The sequence below is a fragment of the Ochotona curzoniae genome, unplaced genomic scaffold (genome assembly GCF_017591425.1).
Source record: "Ochotona curzoniae isolate NIBS_2020 unplaced genomic scaffold, NIBS_Ocur_1.0 contig_46, whole genome shotgun sequence".
NCBI lineage: Eukaryota > Metazoa > Chordata > Mammalia > Lagomorpha > Ochotonidae > Ochotona > Ochotona curzoniae.
Genome location: NW_024466340.1, coordinates 4,748,415 through 4,766,759, shown reverse-complemented (window position 1 = coordinate 4,766,759; position 18,345 = coordinate 4,748,415). Strand labels below are relative to the sequence as shown.

General features: G+C 46.0%; 1 protein-coding gene across 5 annotated transcripts in view; it reads right to left on the bottom strand.

Annotated features, from left to right (window-relative positions):
• The window catches only part of ATXN2 (ataxin 2), an 86,603-nt gene that overhangs the window by 62,095 nt on the left and 6,163 nt on the right, over positions 1 to 18,345 (bottom strand). The gene's annotated exons all lie outside the window — the stretch shown is intronic.

The following is an 18,345-nucleotide window of genomic DNA, read 5'->3' as shown; positions in this document are numbered from 1 at the left end:
AGAACTTGGGCCCGGCGGCAGGGCCTAGTGGCTAAAGTTCTCGCCTTGAACGTGCCAGGATCCCATATGGGCACCTATTCTAATCCCGGCAGCCCTGCTTCCCATCCAGCTCCCTGCCTGTGGCCTGGGAAAGCAGTCGACGACAGCCCAAAGCCTTGGGACCCTGCACCCACGTGTGGGAGACCCAGAAGTTGTTCCTGGCTCCTGGCTTCGGATCGGCATAGCATCGGCCTTTGCGCTCACTTGGGGAGTGAATCATTGGACGGAAGATCTTCCTCTCTGTCTCTCCTCTCTGTATATCTGACTTTCCAATAAATAAATAAATCTTAAAAAAAAAAAAAAAAGCAGAGAACTTGACTGTAGAACATAACCTATATGGCTACAAAGGGCCTGAGATTTATTTGAAGGATAGAGTTACGCAGAGCTAGAAATAGAAGAGGAGGGGGGAGGGGTAAATGAAAGGAAAGAGAGGAGAGTGAGGAGGGAGGGGGATCTGGAGGGGGAAAGAATGAGGGGGCAGACAGTGAGGGGAGATAGAAGGAGGTAAGGAGAGAGGAGGGGAAGAGGAAAAACAGTGAGGGGAAGAAAGGGAGAGGGGAGGCAGAGAGATTGAGTGGGGGGAGGCAGTGAGGGAGAGAAAGATATCTTCTAATTATTGGTTCACTTCCCAAATGGCCACAACTGGACCAGGCCAGTCCAAAGCCAGCAGCTCCTAGCCCAAGCATTGGGCCATCCTCTACCAGTTTTCCAGCCCCATCAGCAGAAAAGCTGATCTGAAGCAGGCCAGCTAGGACTCAAACCTGCACCCATATAGGACGCCAGCACTGCAGGCAGCGGCTTTACTCACAATGCCACAGACTGGCATTTCAAAAGTAATCTTTTTTTTTCTTAATACTGCACATAACCTACTTTGTCCTATGTACTTTAAATCACCTCTAGATTACTTATCATACCTAATATAACATAAATGCCACATAAAAAGCTGTATACTATTTAAGAAATAACGGTTGTTTTAAAAAATATTTGTGCATTCAATATAGACCCAACCTTCCCTTGAGAGTTTCTAGCTGCAGATGGTAGAGCCTGTGAATGCCGCTGACTGAGTACACGCCCAAAGCTTATTCCATTGGAAAAGATTGGCCTCCCCAGAAAAAAACAAAACATTAATGAGGTGAAATATTGTACTTCTCATCACAATAGCTACTCTGGTACAATTAAAACCTCATTTAAGTAAAATAATCATAACACTCACATCAAAATTAGCAAACATTCAAGCAGAAGCATAATTCAGTCCAAAAGACTAGCAACGTGAGGCCCTCACAGTGGAGGAGCACGCCTCTTGGCACATTGGCAAGCAGTTTTTCTTTTTTTAATGATTTGTTTATTTGAAAGGCAGACCTTTACAAAGGCAGGCAGAGAGGTCCTCCATCCGCTGATTCACTTTGCAAATGGGTGCAACGTGAGAGATGAGCTGATCCAAAACCAGAAGGCCGAACTTCCTCCTGGGCTCCCTTGTGGGTGCAGGGACCCAAGGCCTCAGGCCATAAGCAGGAAACTGGGTTCAAAGTGGAGCAGCTAGAATACAAACCGATGCCCATAAGGGATGCTGGCACTTGCAGGTGGGGGATTAGTGTGCCACACTACTCTAAATATACTTGAATTCCTCACCTTTAACTAACTCTGCTTCTCACACAGCACAGCAAAAGAAAATCTTAAAGATGAATAGCTTATCACTTGGAGAACTATCACCAGACACTACGGCAAAGACTTTACCTGTGCCACATCTAATCTAGCATCTCCACTTGACAGTGAGGAAACCAAACCTTAACAGTTAACTATCTTGACCAAAATCATTCAGCTGTAAGCAGTGGAGTCAGCTTTTCAATCTAGCGTATGAACACCCAGGCTTTCCATTTCCAGATTATGCTGCCTCTGAATAAACTGTCTATACACACTTTTTTTAAAGAAAAAATTTATTGGGCCCGGCGCGGTGGCGCAGTGGTTAAGGTCCTCGCCTTGCATGCCCGGGATCCCATATGGCGCCGGTTCTATCCCGGCAGCCCCGCTTCCCTTCCAGCTCCCTACCTGTGGCCTGGGAAAGCAGTCGAGGACAGCCCAAAGCTCTGGGACCCTGCACCCGCGTGGGAGACCCGGAAGAGGCTCCTGGCTTCGGATCGGCATAGTATCGGCCCATTGCGCTCACTTGGGGAGTGAATCATCGGACGGAAGATCTTCCTCTCTGTCTCTCCTCTCTGTATATCTGCCTTTCCAATAAAAAAAATAATAAAAATAAATCTTTAAAAATTAAAAAAAAGAAAAAATTTATTTATTTTTATTGGAAAGTCAGATATACACACAGGAGGAGAGACAGAGAGGAAGATCCTCCGCTCCTGGCTCCTGATTGGCTCAGCTCTGGCTCTTATAACCACTCAGAAAGTAAATCAGCAGACAGATCTTTCTCTCAATCTCTCCTTTTCCCTGTAAATCTTTCAATAAATAATAGGTCCCGATGTAGTGGCCTGGTGGCTAAGGACCTCACCTTGAGTGTGCCAAGACCCCATGTGGGCACAGGTTCTAATTCCGGCAGCCCCGCTTCCCATCCAGCTCCCTGCTTGCGGCCTGAGAAAGCAGCCGAGGACGGCCAGGGCCTTGGGACCCTGCACCCTGTGGGAGACCTGGAAGATGCTCGAGGTTCCTGACTCCTGGCTCTGGATTGGCTCAGCTCCAGCCACTGCAGCTGTTTGGGGAGTGAATCATCGCACGGAAGATCTTCCTCTCTGTTTCCTCCTCTATGCATATCTGATTTTGCAATAAAAATAAATAAATCTTTCAAAAAAAATGGTGTCTGTACTTTGCTACCACAGATTAAGCTGGCATCCCATATTGACACAGATTCACATCCAGACTTCTCCAGTTCTAGTCCAGTTTCCCAATAACAGTCTAAAAGAAGCAGTGCAACATGGCCTTAGTGTCTGCGCCCCTGCCAGTCTTGTGCGACTTCCTCAGGTGAAGCTCCTGGCCTAGGTGTGGCCCAGCGCTGGCTGTTGTGGCCATCTAAAAAATGGATGGAAGATCTCTATCTCTGTGTCTCCCTGTGAATACGGCCTAGTCCAGTAGTCTAGCGGCTAAAGTCCTCACCTTGCATTTGTCAGGATCTCATATGGGCGTGGGTTCATGTCCCAGCTACTCCACTTCTCATCAAGTCCCCTGCTTGTGGCCTGGGAAAGAAGAGGACGGCCCAAAGTCTGGGGACCCTGCACCCACGTGGGAGACCTGGAAGAAGCTCCTGGCTTTGGATCAGCTCAGCTTCAGCCATTGTGGCTACATGGAGAGTGAACCAGTAGATGGAAGATCTTTCTGTCTCTCCTTCCCTCTGCGAATCTGACTATCCAATAAAAAAATGGATAAACATTTTTAAAAATTAAACAAATGACACTTACTAAAAAACTTGGAAACAACATGAAGCAATTCTTGAGGACCCTGGATTCGACCAGACTCTTATAAGGAACACCAAAAGCATACGCAAAACAGAAGAACAAGTCACAAACTTCAAACTTCTTTGTTAATTACAGTCCCAATGCTAAAGCAGAAGAAACCTATGAGTGCTCCAGTACCTTGTATAAAATAAAACACACACACAGAACCTACGCACTCCCTCCCAAATCCCTCAGAGCATCTCTAGGGAACATTACACGCTCTGTCCACAGGACGGACCCACGGACACAGAGCACACAGGCATGCGGGCTGTCATCTAGCACGGAGTGTATCTGAGGTGAATCACCCTGAGAACTGACTCACTCAATTCTCTCCAGGCATGAAAAGCTATGGCTGTCAAGAAAAACGCAACCAATTAAAAACCAGAAATCTGATGCTAGCTGTTATGGTTAACTCAGGTGAGTCACTCTGCTCTTCCCATCTCAGTGTTAAATTACTATGAAGGGAAAGTCTACCAGTATTTATAAATATTTCCTCATTGAAAAGAACTTAGTCAAATGAGATGGCAATGGGGGGGGTAGTTTGTGACAATCCAAAAACAGCTAACCCAGTCTTTATTTTTAAAGCAAATTGTGATTGACTGGCCACTCCAAATTCACACAAAGCTGTCACCTGAATGCCAACACACCGAAGTGCCAACCGCGGCTCTCTGGCCCACTGTGCTGGTTCCAGCTCAGGCTCTACCACTCCTAAGCTCTGCAACTGCAACACCAGAACTTCAGCTCTCTGTGTTTCAACTTCAACATTTGTGTTGAAGAATAAAAAAATAACTTTTGGGGAAAAACAGGTCTCTTCCTCATAAGGTTGTAAAAATGAACAGCATCTCATATAGACAGTTTGATGTAAAACAATGTTCGGCACTTTATTAAACGCTTAATGAATGCTAGCTATATACAGCTATTTTCCCTATTTTTTAGTACACACTAACAGTTTAAAAAGTCTGCACAGAATTCTACCTAGAGAGACTAAGGGAGCCAGGCACACCACCACCCTCCCATTCAGAAAGAAAGGAATCCAGCGAAGTCCACCAGAGCATTCGGTCAGGATACAATGGTTTATACCCTACTGCCCAGTATGGAAGCTACTCACAATACAGCGACTGGGCACTGAAAAGACAGCCAGCATGATTGAAAACTGTGACTTCAAAATGTGCTCTAAATTTGAAATTTCAATAGCTATAAATGCATAGCCACCAGTACACTGAACAGTATTACTCCAATGCTTTGTGCTCCCTCCAGAAAGTGACCTATCTTCCAGAACATTCATCCCTCTGAATCACCCACCAAGAAACCATGTAAGTCAACTCAAAAGTCACCGATTGCTTGATCACTCCAGGGGTGCCTCAGAAACAATTCCAATCCTCCTCAAAGGACAAGAAATATCAGAAAAGAAGGAAGTATGGATGAAACAAGTCAATCTTGATACTTTAAGAATCTGCCTTCTAGCGCCGGCCCCGTGGCATAGCATGCTAATTCTCCACTAGGGACAGCATCCCACATGGTTGCTGGTTCAAGCTCCAGCTGCTGCCCTTCAGATCCAGCTCCCTGCTAAGGCACCGGGGAAAGCAGCCGAGGATGACCCAAGCGCCTGGGCCCCTGCCACCCACCCAGGAGACTCAGAAGCAGCTCCTAGTAAAAGCTGGTCCAGTCCCAGCAGTTGCCTCCATTTGGGGAATGAGCAAGTAGATAGATGGAAAACCTTTCTCTGTAACTCTGCTTTTCAAACAAATCAATCCTTAAAAAAGAATCTCCCTTCCCATCACCTAATCGCGTTGTGAACCACATTTGCTACGCACATTTACAAGTATCTCTGTGCGTTAGCTCTCCTCTTCCTTGCCGGGGACTTCCGCTTTCCACGGCTTCATGGAAAACTGCTCATCACTCAAGATCCAACTCAATCCCATTTGCTCTTTTTTAAAAAGATTTGTTTTTTTATTGGAAAGTCAGATTTACAGAAACACAGAGCTACATCTTCCATCTGCTGGTTTGCTCTCCAGGGGCCACAAATGGCCGAAGCTGAGCTGGCCCAAAGCCAGGAGCCTGTGCTGGGTCTCGCACACAGGTGCAGAGTCCCAAGGTTTCGGGGTGTCCTCTACTGTTTTCCAAGGCCACAAACAAGGAGCTGGAAGAGAAGTGAAGCAGCCAAGATACAAACCGACACTCATATGGGATTCCAGTGCATACAAGGCGAGGGTAGCCACTAGGCTACTGCGCCAGGCCCCACCTGCTCTTCTGAAGCTTATTTCCTTCACTGTCCTAACTGGCACTGCATTATTTTCAAGCCTGCCCTCCAGCACACTGGGAAACCTGCGAGCAGAGATCATCCTTCATTTATCCTTAACTGCCTCAGTCTGACAGCTACAAATTTCTACTGAAATAATGAACATACAGCTTAACAACATGCCAAGCTGCATCTAATCATACTGCATTATGAAAAATCTATCATTTTTGTAAATTGCTTACATAGTTTTCATTGGTTTCCAGACAAACTAATAGGAACAACTAAAAGTTACTAGGCACTTACTACAGGACAGGCATCTACGTAAGGACTCCATAGATCTAATTCATCTCATCTTTACCCCTATTTTACAAAGAACCTCTTATTTCATGGTGTGAGTTGGGGTGCAACAGGCTAAACCACTGTTTGGGATGCCCACATCCCATACCGGGTGCTTGGGATCAAGTCCCTCCCTTTCCAATCCGAGGCACATCCCAGGAGGCAGCAGGCGAAGACAGCTCCAGTATCAGGTCCTCACAAGCCACAGCAGCAACCCATGCAGAGCTTCTGGCCCAATCCATTCCTGGTTGTGGACAGCACTGCAGGCACACCAGTGTATGAAGATCTTTTTTGGCTTTCAAATAAAAGGAAACTTTTTTAAAAGCTGGAATACATGTGTAAATGTTTTTTTAAAAAAATATCTCAGCTATACAATCACAAATGAAACAACCTGCCCTACATCACCAAGTAAGAAAAGAACTGGGATGCTAAATAAGTACTAGTTGTACTATTGAAGAAACCATTTAAAGTTCCTGTTTGGGCGTGAAATAAAGGAGGAGGAGTCACAGTGATTTGAAATGCAAACTTCCAACACTAAAATGCAGATCTGGGAGAGGAACAGAATGCCAAGAAATACTGTCAAAAGAAAACCCAGTGTTAGGTGTTCCCTGGAGAAAGTGTCCCTCTGCCGACTCCCCAGGGAGACTCACAAACCACGCCCTCAAGGAAGCCAACAGTGCAAGACAATGCAGGTTCTGCAACAGTTGTTTTAAAAATGAGAACAAGCTACACAACAGCACAGCAAGCTCACCCTCAACCCTGCCGCACAGCATCCCATAAGGGTGCTGGCTCCTGTCCTGGCTACTCCACTTCCAAGCCAGCTCCCTGCTTATGGCGTGGGCCCTTGGGACCCTGCACCCACATGGGAGACCTGGAGGGAGCTCCAGGTTCGCAGCTTTGGCTCAGCTCAGCTCTGGCCACAGTGGCCATTTGGGAGTGAACCAGAGGATAGAAGATGTGTGTCTCCCTCTGCCTCTATAAAATCTGCTTTTCAAATAAGAAAATATCTTTTTAAGAATTACAAATATGAGGCTATAGAAATCAGAATAACTTTAGAAAAGCAGGTACAGAGCAGAAACCAAACACAGAACTCACACAAGCAGAGAAAAAGGAGACCATCTTCACGTAAATGATTTCCATATATATGTATCTATATTAAAAACAAAACTTCCTACACACTTTCATTTTACTTGATAGAAATTTTCAGATTTTCCTTCAAAGTCCTGCAACATCAAAGTAAAACCAGAAATGTGGAACTTTTAAATGTATTTGGAAGTCAAGAGACAAAGCAAGCCAGACAGAAAACAGATCTCCCACTCACTGGGTCACTCTCCCAGAGCCCCAGCGCTGGGCCAGGTCCCAGTTAGGAGCCACGGCCTCAATCCGGGTCTCCCAGGTGGGCGGCAGCGACTCAGGCCCTTAAGCCATCACTTTCCAGGGTGCACATGAACAGGAACCTGGACTGGCAGTAGGCGGCACTCTAATACAAGATGTAAGGATCCCTGTGCCAACTTCATCAACACGCCAACTGCCTGCACTGACACTCAAGCCAGGGCCTCCACTGGTGGCAGGGACCAAGCACTTGAGCCATCATCCACTACCTCAGTCTGCACGTTAGCAAGAAGGTAGATTAGAAATTAGAAATGAAGGCGCCAAGCCTTGAACCAGGCACTCCGACATGGGATGCAGGCGTCCCACGGGGCATATTCAAGCAGTGTTACATCTTAACTACTATACGAGTCCACTCCAAAGGTCATCTTTTTAAGAGTTAACAGGAAGGTCCAGCGCAATAGCCTAGTGGCTAAATCTTCACCTTGCACACACCAGGATCCCATATGGGCACTGGTTTGTGTCCTGGCTGCTCTACTTCCCATCCAGCTCCCAGCTTAAGGTCTGGGAAAGCAGTAGGAGATAGCCCAAGGCTTGCAGACCCTGCACTTACATGGGAGATCCAGAGCAAATTCTTGGCTTCCGACTGGCTCAGTTCTGGCTGGTGTAGCCACTTGGGGAGTGAACCAGTGGACAAGAAGATCTTTCTGTCTCTCCCCTCTGTATATTTGCCTTTCCAATAAAAATAAAATACATCTTTTAAAAATTAAGAGTTAATTGGAGATACAGTAAGAAAGATAAAATGAGGTTCCAGCCTGGGTCAGGGATGGTCCATGGTCTGCAGCCTATTTATACATGGGTGGAGGTCAGAATGATTTCTAACATTATGTTTATTTTAAGGCCAGGCACAATGGCTCAGTGGTTAAATATCTGCCTTGCATGCACCAGGATCCCGTACACATGCCAGTTCATGTCCTGGCTGCTGCATTTTCAATCCAGCTCCCTGGTTGTGGCCTGGGAAAGCAGTGGAGGATAGCCAAGGCCTTGAGACATTGCACCCTCATGGGATCCCCAGAACAGTCTCCTGGCTCTGGATCAGCACAGCTCATCTCCATCATTGTGGCCTTATGAGGAATGAAGAAGCAGACACATCTCTGTCTCTCCACCTCTCTGTAAATCTGCCTTTCCAATAAAAATTTTTTTTAAAGATTTATTTATTTATTGGAAAGTCAGATATACAGAGAGGAAGATCTTCCGTCCGATGATTCACTCCCCAAGTGAGCACAACGGCCAGTGCTGTGCCGATCCGAAGCCAGGATCCAGGAACTTCTTCCGGTGTCCCACACGGGTGCAGGGTCCCAAGGCATTGGGCCGTCCTCGACTGCTTTCCCAGGCCACAGGTAGGGAGCTGGATGGGAAGCGGGACTGCCGGGATTAGAACCAGCGCCCATATGGGATCCCGGGCATGCGAGGAGAGGACCTTAACCACTTGCGCCAGCGCACCGGGCCCTCCGATAAAAATTTAAAAAGAAATAAAAGGGACCTACAAGGCTGAAGCTTTCACTATTTAGCCCTTTACAGAAAAAAAATTTGCCAACATCCTGGTTAAATCATGGAAAACATTGAAGGTGAGGTGGCCCTCAAGTGGGAAGGGAGATTTTTAAGCAGAGCAGTGACCCAACCAAGTAAAACTTCAGTGCAATAAAAGGTAGACTAGGCCAAACCAGTAAGCATCGTTAATGTGCTGCAATGACTAAACCTACAAAGTACACTTGCGTGGCATTCTTGTTTGGCTCACACAAACACACTGCAGCATGATGGGAATTTCCCTAAAACCACAGAGGGCAGAAAGCCTTTCCACAAATACTGCATCCTTTGGGAGGATCACCATGTGCTCAGGACCAGAATGCCCTTCTAGGACTGGGACTGCAGCTCCTGCAGAACAAAGGAGGAACTGAGGGCTAAAGTCCTCGCCTTGCACGCGCCAGGATCCCATATGGGCACCTATTCTAATCCCGGCAGCTCCACTTCCCATCCAGCTCCCTGCTTGTGGCCTGGGAAGGCAGTGGAGGACGGTCCAATGTTTTTGGACCCTATACCCGGCGTGGGAGACCTGGAATGAAGTTCCTGGTACCCTGCTTTGGATCGGTGCAGCACTGGCTGTTGCGCTCACTTGGGGAGTGAATCATCGGACAGAAGATCTTCCTGTCTTTCCTCCTGTGTATCTGACTTTGTAATAAAAATAAATAAATCTTTAAAAATAAATAAGAAAGTAAAAGTTTACAAACTCTGCGAACTGCCAGCACGAAGGCACTGCTGACTGAGCTACTTCATGGCTAATACTGACCAAACGCCTTCACTGGCTTGTGGCGTGTCACAGATCCAAAGACTCTGCTATCTCCCAGGGTTAGACTCTCAGCTCCATTATTTCCCAGCTGACCCTGGCAGGTTCCTGAATTTCTCCAAACCATCCCCACTCCCCTGTAGGTAGAATGGACATGGCACAACCAAGCTGGCAAGTTCTAAGTACTGGAAGATATGAAAGTAATGCACTTGGCACAGTTGCTGAAATGTACTCGGCACACAGCGAGCAGCAGCTCTCCTGTCCTGAGGAGAGCCCCTCACAGCTGTTTGCATACCACACATAGCTACGGTTTTTTTCTTCAGAAAAAGAATGGCTACCACTACCAACCACTTGGCTCAGAAATGTGAGGGCTTTTTTTCTTGAAATATTTTACATACAGAAAATAAATCCATAATAAGGTTCTTATTTATTCCATGACATTTACATTGGGATAAAACATTCAGATTTCCTAAGGCAGTTAAGATCTAAATTCCTTATCTGTCACAAATGCAAATGTCTCATTTTCTTCTCTATCAGTCATTCTGCGGGATCTAGTCAAGTATCCACCTCCACACAGTGAAGCTAGCAACTGCTGCTCACCTGAAGGAAGAAGTTACGAGTGGGCCCTTGGCCTACGGGTGAAGATGCCCACTTGAGACACCCAGTTTGCTGTCCGGCTTCAACTCCAGCTTCTTGCTCATCCACATCCGGAAGGCCACGGTCAATGTTGACAACCTCCAGGTTTAGCTCTGGCAACCCTATGCGAGACCTAGCTTGTCCTACCAGCTCCTGTTTGGCTCCTGGCCCAGTCCAGTCTGTTGCTGGCATCTGGGGGACAAACCTGCAGAGGGACATTCACTCTATTGGTCTCTCTCTGCCTAACAAGTAACTATTATTTATTTATTTATTTTCATTGCAAAGTCAGATATACAGAGAGGAGGAGCAACAAAGATCTTCCACTTGATGGTTCACTCCCCAAGTGTCCACAACGGCCGGTGCTGCACTGATCTGAAACCGGGAGCCAGAAGCTCTTCTGGGTCTCCCACACGGGTGCAGGGTCCCAAGGCTTTGGGCCGTCCTCCACTGCTTTCCCAGGCCACAAGCAGGGAGCTAGATGGGAAGTGGGGCTGCTGGGATTAGAACCAGTGACAATATAGGATCCCAGCACGTTCAAGGTGAGGACCTTAGCTGCTAGGCCACCGTGCCGGGCCCACAAGTAACTTTAAAAGTGAGTAAATCATAGCATTCCTTAACTCCACCACCAGTTTTTCTTCTCACTTGCACATACCTTTGCAGAGCTCTTAAATACAATGCTATGAAGTCATTCTATCACCTTCTAGCTGAGGGTATTTGAACCTTTAACCTCTATGGTCAAATACTGGTTTCTTCTTAGGTAAAATAAGGACAAAATACCAGATCACCTAATAAAACTGGATGGCATTCTATCAGGGGGGAAAATACACATTTTACGTGTATGTATAGAATAAACCGATGGTGAAATTCATTAACTGAATTCCCTCCTTTTCAGTTAAGACCCTAATTAGCTTGCATATATATCCATTTCCCCAACCAGGAAACTGCTCCCTCTACCCCCCACCACATTAAAATATGACCCTTTGTGGGCCCGGCACCGTGGCCTAGCACCTGGGGTCTTCGCGTGCTGGGATCCTATATGGGCACCGGTTCTAATCCCAGCAGCCCTGCCTCCCATCCAGCTCCCACCTGTGGCCCAGGAAAGCAGTCGAGGACGGCCCAAAGCCTTGGGACCCTGCACCCTGTGGGAGACCCGGAAGAAGCTCCAAGAACCTCGCTTTGGATGAGCTCAGCACCGGTCGTTACACTCACTTAGGGAGTGACTCACTGGATGAAAGATTTTCCTCTCTGTCACTCCTCCTCTCTGTATATCTGACTTTCCAATAAAAATAAATTTTAAAAGTATGATCCTGGGCCCGGCGCGGTGGCGCAAGTGGTTAAAGGTCCTTGCCTTGCACGCCCAGGATCCCATATGGGCGCCGGTTCTAATCCCGGCAGCCCCGCTTCCCTTCCAGCTCCCTGCCTGTGGCCTGGGAAAGCAGTCGAGGACGGCCCAAAGCTTTGGGAACCTGCACCCGCGTGGGAGACCTGGAAGAAGTTCCTGGCTCCTGGCTTCGGATCGGCATAGCATCGGCCTTTGCGCTCACTTGGGGAGTGAATCAATGGACGGAAGATCTTCCTCTCTGTCTCTCCTCTCTGTATATCCGCCTTTCCAATGAAAAAATAATAAAAATAAATCTTTAAAAAAAAAAAGTATGATCCTTTGCAATATATCAGATTGCTTATAAACAGACTTATCTTCTAATAAAAATGACATTTCTCATTTAGGGGAGCTCCTTCCAAGATCTTTAAAACATCAGTCCGAGGGCCTCAGACAACGCATGATCTTAGGTGGCAGAAGCCCTCGGCAGTCTCCTCCTTGTCTGCCTGGCACACGAGCCCTGGCAGGGAGACACCACGCAGGGCACCAGGTCGTACGCTCCAGTATCTTCAAGGCGGACAAGAAGTACTTTAAAAAGGGGGAGGTAGATTTCCACAGCATGTGTCTGTCAGAAACTGCCATGCTCCTTTCCAGGTAAAAGCTTTTCCTTGGCAAGTAAATGTATCTGCTCTAACAATGAAACTGATGTTCACATACACAATTAATAATTAGCCAGCTACCAGGTCTACCAAATTGTATAAGCCATTGGTCTCTACTCTCAAGATGTTATACATGCAGAAGAAGACGCAAATACAAACAGATCCCAAATAGTTTCTCATTACTGGTGATATATATATATAAAAAAAAGCATATAGGCCTATGGAACTGTATTATAGAAATGATGATAATAATTTAAAGAGAAGTAAAAACTTAAAAAATAATTAAAATGAAACAGGAATCTACATATGAAAAGTTGCAAATTTAGGACCCAGCGCGATAGCATAGTGGTTAAAGTCCTCACCTTGAACACACACCAGGATCCCATATGGGCACTGGTTCTAATCCCGGCAGCCCCGTTTCCCATGCAGCTCCCTGTTTGTGGTCCGGGAAAACAGTCAAGGATGGCCCAAAGCTTTAGGATCCTGCACCCACGTGGCAGATCTGAAGAGGCTCCTAGCTTCGAACTTGCTCAGCTCCAGCTCTTGCAGTCACTTGAGGATTGAACCAGCAAATGGAAAATCTTTGTCCCTCTTCTCCATAAAATCTGACTTTCCAATAAAAATAAATCTTTATTTTAAAAAGTAAATAAATAATTTTTAAAATGCTAGTCGCTCTTATAAATAGTTTAGCAGTTACCTTTAAAATGAGACACCTGGGGGGAGTGGGAGGTGGTACTATAGCACAGGCAAGTCAAGGAACTGTGTGCGACACCAACCCCCATACGCATGCTGATTTGTGTCCCAACTGCTCCGTTTCCCTATCCAGCTCCTTGTTAATGCTCCTGGGAAAACGCCGAGTGCCTGATGCTGTGTCACTCACGTGGCGCATCTGGATGAAGCTCTGGACTCCTGGCTTTAGTCTGACCCAGGCCTGGCCACTGTAACCATTTAATCAGTGGACAGAACACCTCTGTATCCATCCCCTCCTCACTACCTGACTCTGCCTCTCAAATAAATAAAATCCTAAAAATAAACAAACTGCAGCAGTGTTTGGTATGGTGGGCTAAGCCACAGCCTGAACAGCCATATTCCACACTGGCAGCCTGGCTGATTCAGGGAGGACCCTCACCAAGTACCAGACCCCCAGTCCTGGCCTGGAGCAGTCCCAGCTCTTGTACCCATTCAGGGAGCAAGCCAATGAAAGGACGAGCACTTTGCCTTCCAAATACATAAATCAATCTTTAAAAAATAAACTGAAATTCTATTTTTATGTATTTAGCCAGAAGAAATGAAACCATAGACATACAAAATCCATACATATATATTCATATTCTTTATTCATAATAGCAAAAAAGTTAAAAATTTAAAACTACTAAAAACTTCAATGCCTTTAACTAGGTGAACTAGTACTTGCATGCAATGAACTACAAAGAGGAAGAAGCCCATGGCCAGGGTGCTGGCACAGCATGTTGGACGACTGACTGCAATGCCAGCAGCCCACGTAAGTGCTGCTTTGAGTCCAAGCTGCTCCAATTGTAACTCAGCTTCCCACAGATATGCCTGAGAAAGCAGCCAGTCCGTGGGCCCCAGCACCTCCATGGGAGAAGTGGAAGAAGCTCCTGGCTTCAGATCAGCTCAACTCTGGCCATCGCAGCCATCCGGACAGTGAACCAGCAGATGAAAACTTATCTCTCTCTCTCTCCCCTCATCCTCTTTATAAATCTGCCTCTCCGATAAAAATAAATCTTAAAAAAAAAAAAAAAAAAAAAAAAGAGGAGGAGGAGGGCACCTTGTTTGTGGTTGTGGCTACATGGCAATGGTTGCCAAAATTCAATAATGTCCCCACGTGGGCCTTGTCGGCAAGCAGGGAAGCCAAGACTTAGGAGGCCTATATCTTATGGTGCCTGGTTCAGGCTCTGGATACTTTGTGCTAACTAATGCATGTGGGAGGCAGTGGATGACAGTTCAAGTCCTAGGGAGTTCTGGATGGGCTCCCAGCTACAACGCTGCCCAGCCCGAACTGCTGGAAGCATCTGGGGCATGAGCCAGCTGCCACAAGATCTACCACTCTGCCTTATAAATAAGTAAACCTCCGGAGAAAAAGAAACTACACAAAGGATGAGTTTTACATAAATGATGCCTCAATGGGATTAGCCAGTGTAATTACAGTCAGCCACAGTAACTAGTACAAACAGCTAGTACAAATAGTTAGCACGGGCCTCTGGCCCAGCCGTGCGGACGTCACAGGAGCACCTGGGCTCCAGCGCCAGCTCCACTCTCCATCCAGTTTCCTGCTGAAACCATGCCTTCCCTGGGAGGTGGTACTGATGGCTCAAGAGCTGGGTCCCTGCCACTCACATGGGCAACCTGCACTGAATTCCTGGGTCCCGGTTTTAGCATGCCCAGCCCTAGTTGTTACATTTTAAAAACAAAGAGTGACTGACTGAGGTTTTTTTTTTTTTGAAAGGCAGTTAAAGGAGGAAGAAAGATGTTGAGGCGTTCCATCCACTGGATCCCTCCCCAGCTGGCTGCAATGGCCAGGACTGGCCAGGCTGAAGCCAGGAGCTTCTGGGTCTCCTATGTGGGTATATGGACCCAGGCACTTGAGATACCTTCCACTGCTTTCCCAGACACATCAGCAGGGAGCTAAGTAAGAAGCAAAGCAACTGGGACTCTAACTGGTGCCCACACAGGATGCAGCAGTACAGGCAGCAGCTTATCCCATTCTGTCACAATGCTGGCCCGTTACAGACATTTAAGGGGGCAAGGAGGTTCTGCTATGTAACCATCTCTTCCCAAACCCAAAATGGTTAGCAGGTTTGAGGTTATCAGACAGCTTTCCCCAAAGACAGTGTTCCTGAGCGTCCCTAGACTCCTTAGGCGCCCCGCCAGAGGCCTGTGACCCCGCAGACCTGTCTCAGCGGCAGCACTTGTCTTCTCCCAAACGGACAAATGAACACCTCACTGCAAACGTCCTCAATTATCCTTACCCTCCACTATTAATGACTACATAGAGCGTTCTTTAGATCCCTGTTCTTTGGAGTCTTCTGTCCTGACTGAAGCCATCATTTTCCTCTCTCCCATCACTACTGCAATTAAACACTTTCTTTCAGTGCGCTATAGCCGCACTTGGATATGACAGCTCTAATAATAATGAACTAAGCTCAGGCACAGTCCCCTGTCAGAATAAATTTTAAAGGAGACAGGGTTGCAAGCCAATCCACACTTACTCCTGACAGTCAGGAAGCCATGCCACAGTCATGGTTTTTAAAGATTCTAGAAGATAACCACAGAGGAGGGGATTCACCAAATTAATTATCTTAATAATTTCTCTAATAATAATATTACTATTCAAAGATCCCTGGAGGTACGTGCTGACTTGGTTAGAGGTACAAAGGGTAAAACAATCTGAGTCAGACCAGTTTGGATGTCTTACCAAAATTCCAAGAATTATAATATCAGGTTGCAGCTGAGATTTTAAGACAAAAAGAATGTTTCTACAGTAAATACTAATATATTTATGGAACTATACCAGTTACATTCTATTAGTATATTATTTAAATTAATTTAAAAAGACACTTTCTTCATGAGAATTTAACAGCAATACACTGGCTAATACAGTCCTGCCAAGACTATTATGCAGGCAACTCCCATCAGCGCTGAGCCAGAAGTTCAGGCGGAAGTCACCAGCGCAGATGCGTAAGTAAGCTACTTTCACAAATCGGTTTTCTAAAAAATGGGGCAGGTGCCGGACGTGGCAGCTGAGCTGCCTCTTGGGACTGGTGCATCCCACATGGCGGGCCTGGCTGAGTCCGTGCTCTGCCCTCCCTCCCAGCCTCCTGTTCATGCGCAGCCTGGGAGGCAGCAGGTACCAGCTCAAGCACCAGGTCCCTGCCAGCCATGTGGGAGACCTGGATGGGCCTCTGGCTTGACCCGAACTCATCCTGGGACACTGTGAGCCTCTGGGGAGTGAACAAGTGGGCAGAAGATAGCTAGTGTGTATGTGTATGTGTGTCTTTCCAATTCATTTACTGTTTTATTTGAAAGGCAGAGAGACAAAGAGAACAATCACTCATCTGCTGGCTTATTCCCCACATGCCCACACTAGAAGCAGAGCAACCAAGAAATCTGTCATTATTTACCAGAAATTCAATTTTAATTGAATGGCCTATACTTTTCATTTGCTAAACCTAATAACTCTAGCCTAGATACACCTTTCAATCTATTCCTATTCCTTCTTTAGTATTTCAGACTGACTAAGGCAATAACTGCAACAGTGTTACAGTTCTTTTTTTTTTCCTAAGATTTATTTTTAATTTTTATTGGAAAGGCGGATATACAGAGAGGAGACACAGAGAGGAAGATCTCCCGTCCATTGATTCACTCCCCAAGTGAGCACAACGGCCGATACTATGCCGATCTGAAGCCAGGAGCCTCTTCCGGGTCTCCCACAAAGCCTTGGGCTGCAGGGTCCCAAAGCCTTGGGCCGTCCTCGACTGCTTTCCCAGGCCACAGGCAGGGAGCTGGAAGGGAAGCGGGGCTGCCAAGATTAGAACCGGCGCCCACATGGGATCCTGGGCGTGCAAGGCGAGGACCTTAACCACTGCACCATCAAATCGGGCCCAACAGTGTTACAGTTTTACGTGGTATATACACTAATCCTACAACAGTTCTTATCCTAACATGCAATACGTTGTAACGTCTTTCCTTCATTTTTGTAAAAGTGCTTTGTCATGACCTACTAATGTGATTTCACAACACACCAAGGGGTCATGACCTACAGATTGAAAAATACTTCTTTGAGAGATATGAAAACAATTTAACCTTCTCTTGTGAGTCACTATTATGAACACGTTAATTAACTACACCATGCTATAAACAGTAATGCCCTTAGGGCCAACAAAGGCATACAGCCATGAATTCATAGTCAAAACTCCCAGGTTGGCACATTCTTGCATACTATATATAAAACTCTCCAGTATCTTAACTTTCTATCACACTAGTATTTCTCATTGCCATCACTACACCTCTGTGTGTACAGGTTTCACCTTTCTGCTTGCTGCAACTGGTAAATCCTAAAACCCAGGCAAAGTCCCATGGAAGTGAAAGCAAGAACGCGTGTGGGAGGCCTGAAGAACCTGCTCCTCGGGGCTGCACAGCACAGACTTTCACCTCGGCTTCCGGATTTCCAGGTGTTTCAGAGATGGAAGTAATGAACTGCACAAAGTCTACAACAAATATCTGTGATCTCAAAAGAAGTATGTGCTAATTGGTTCCAAACCAACCTTTATTCTTAAACTGACAGAGTAAACTTGACAATTTATAAAAACTGAGAATTTTAATGTATGACTTAGGTAAGTAATAGGAAAAGCAAATCTATTTGACCACTGACAACAGGTAGGTAATACTTATATAGGGTATAACCTTATATTCTAAAGCTCTGATGTATTTAACAAAAATAAGCCACTATAAATAATTTGCAGACAAGCTACGCACCACAAACTGGTGAGTTTTACAGAGTTCACCATGATATTTTGTCCTATTTCCAAAATGTAGTTAGTTGTCAGTCACACACAAAAGGGGTACTTTATAGCCACTTAACTTCACTTCCATGGTTTAAATTATAAGTAATCTACATTAAGGATGTCTTACAAGTTAAACAGAATTTCCAATTTTCACATGAATACAGCTGCAAAGAACCAGCAAACAAGACCTAAGGTTCACAGTCCTGGCCAACTGTCAGCGACCCAGATCCACAACCATGAAAATCAAGGATTAAACATGTAAACAGATTCCACATCACGTACCTTCTACACCAAAAACAAAACACGGCACTACACCTCACTTCTGGAAGCCAAACTGAAGGTCACACACAGATACCTGAAGGACATGGCCTGGCTGGGGACTCTTCAAACTACACATGACGGTGTTTATATATTTGTATTTAAAGAGAATATAATAAAAATTCCTCAAATGTCGCCTTGGGCAATGTTTCTAATTTCTCAAAA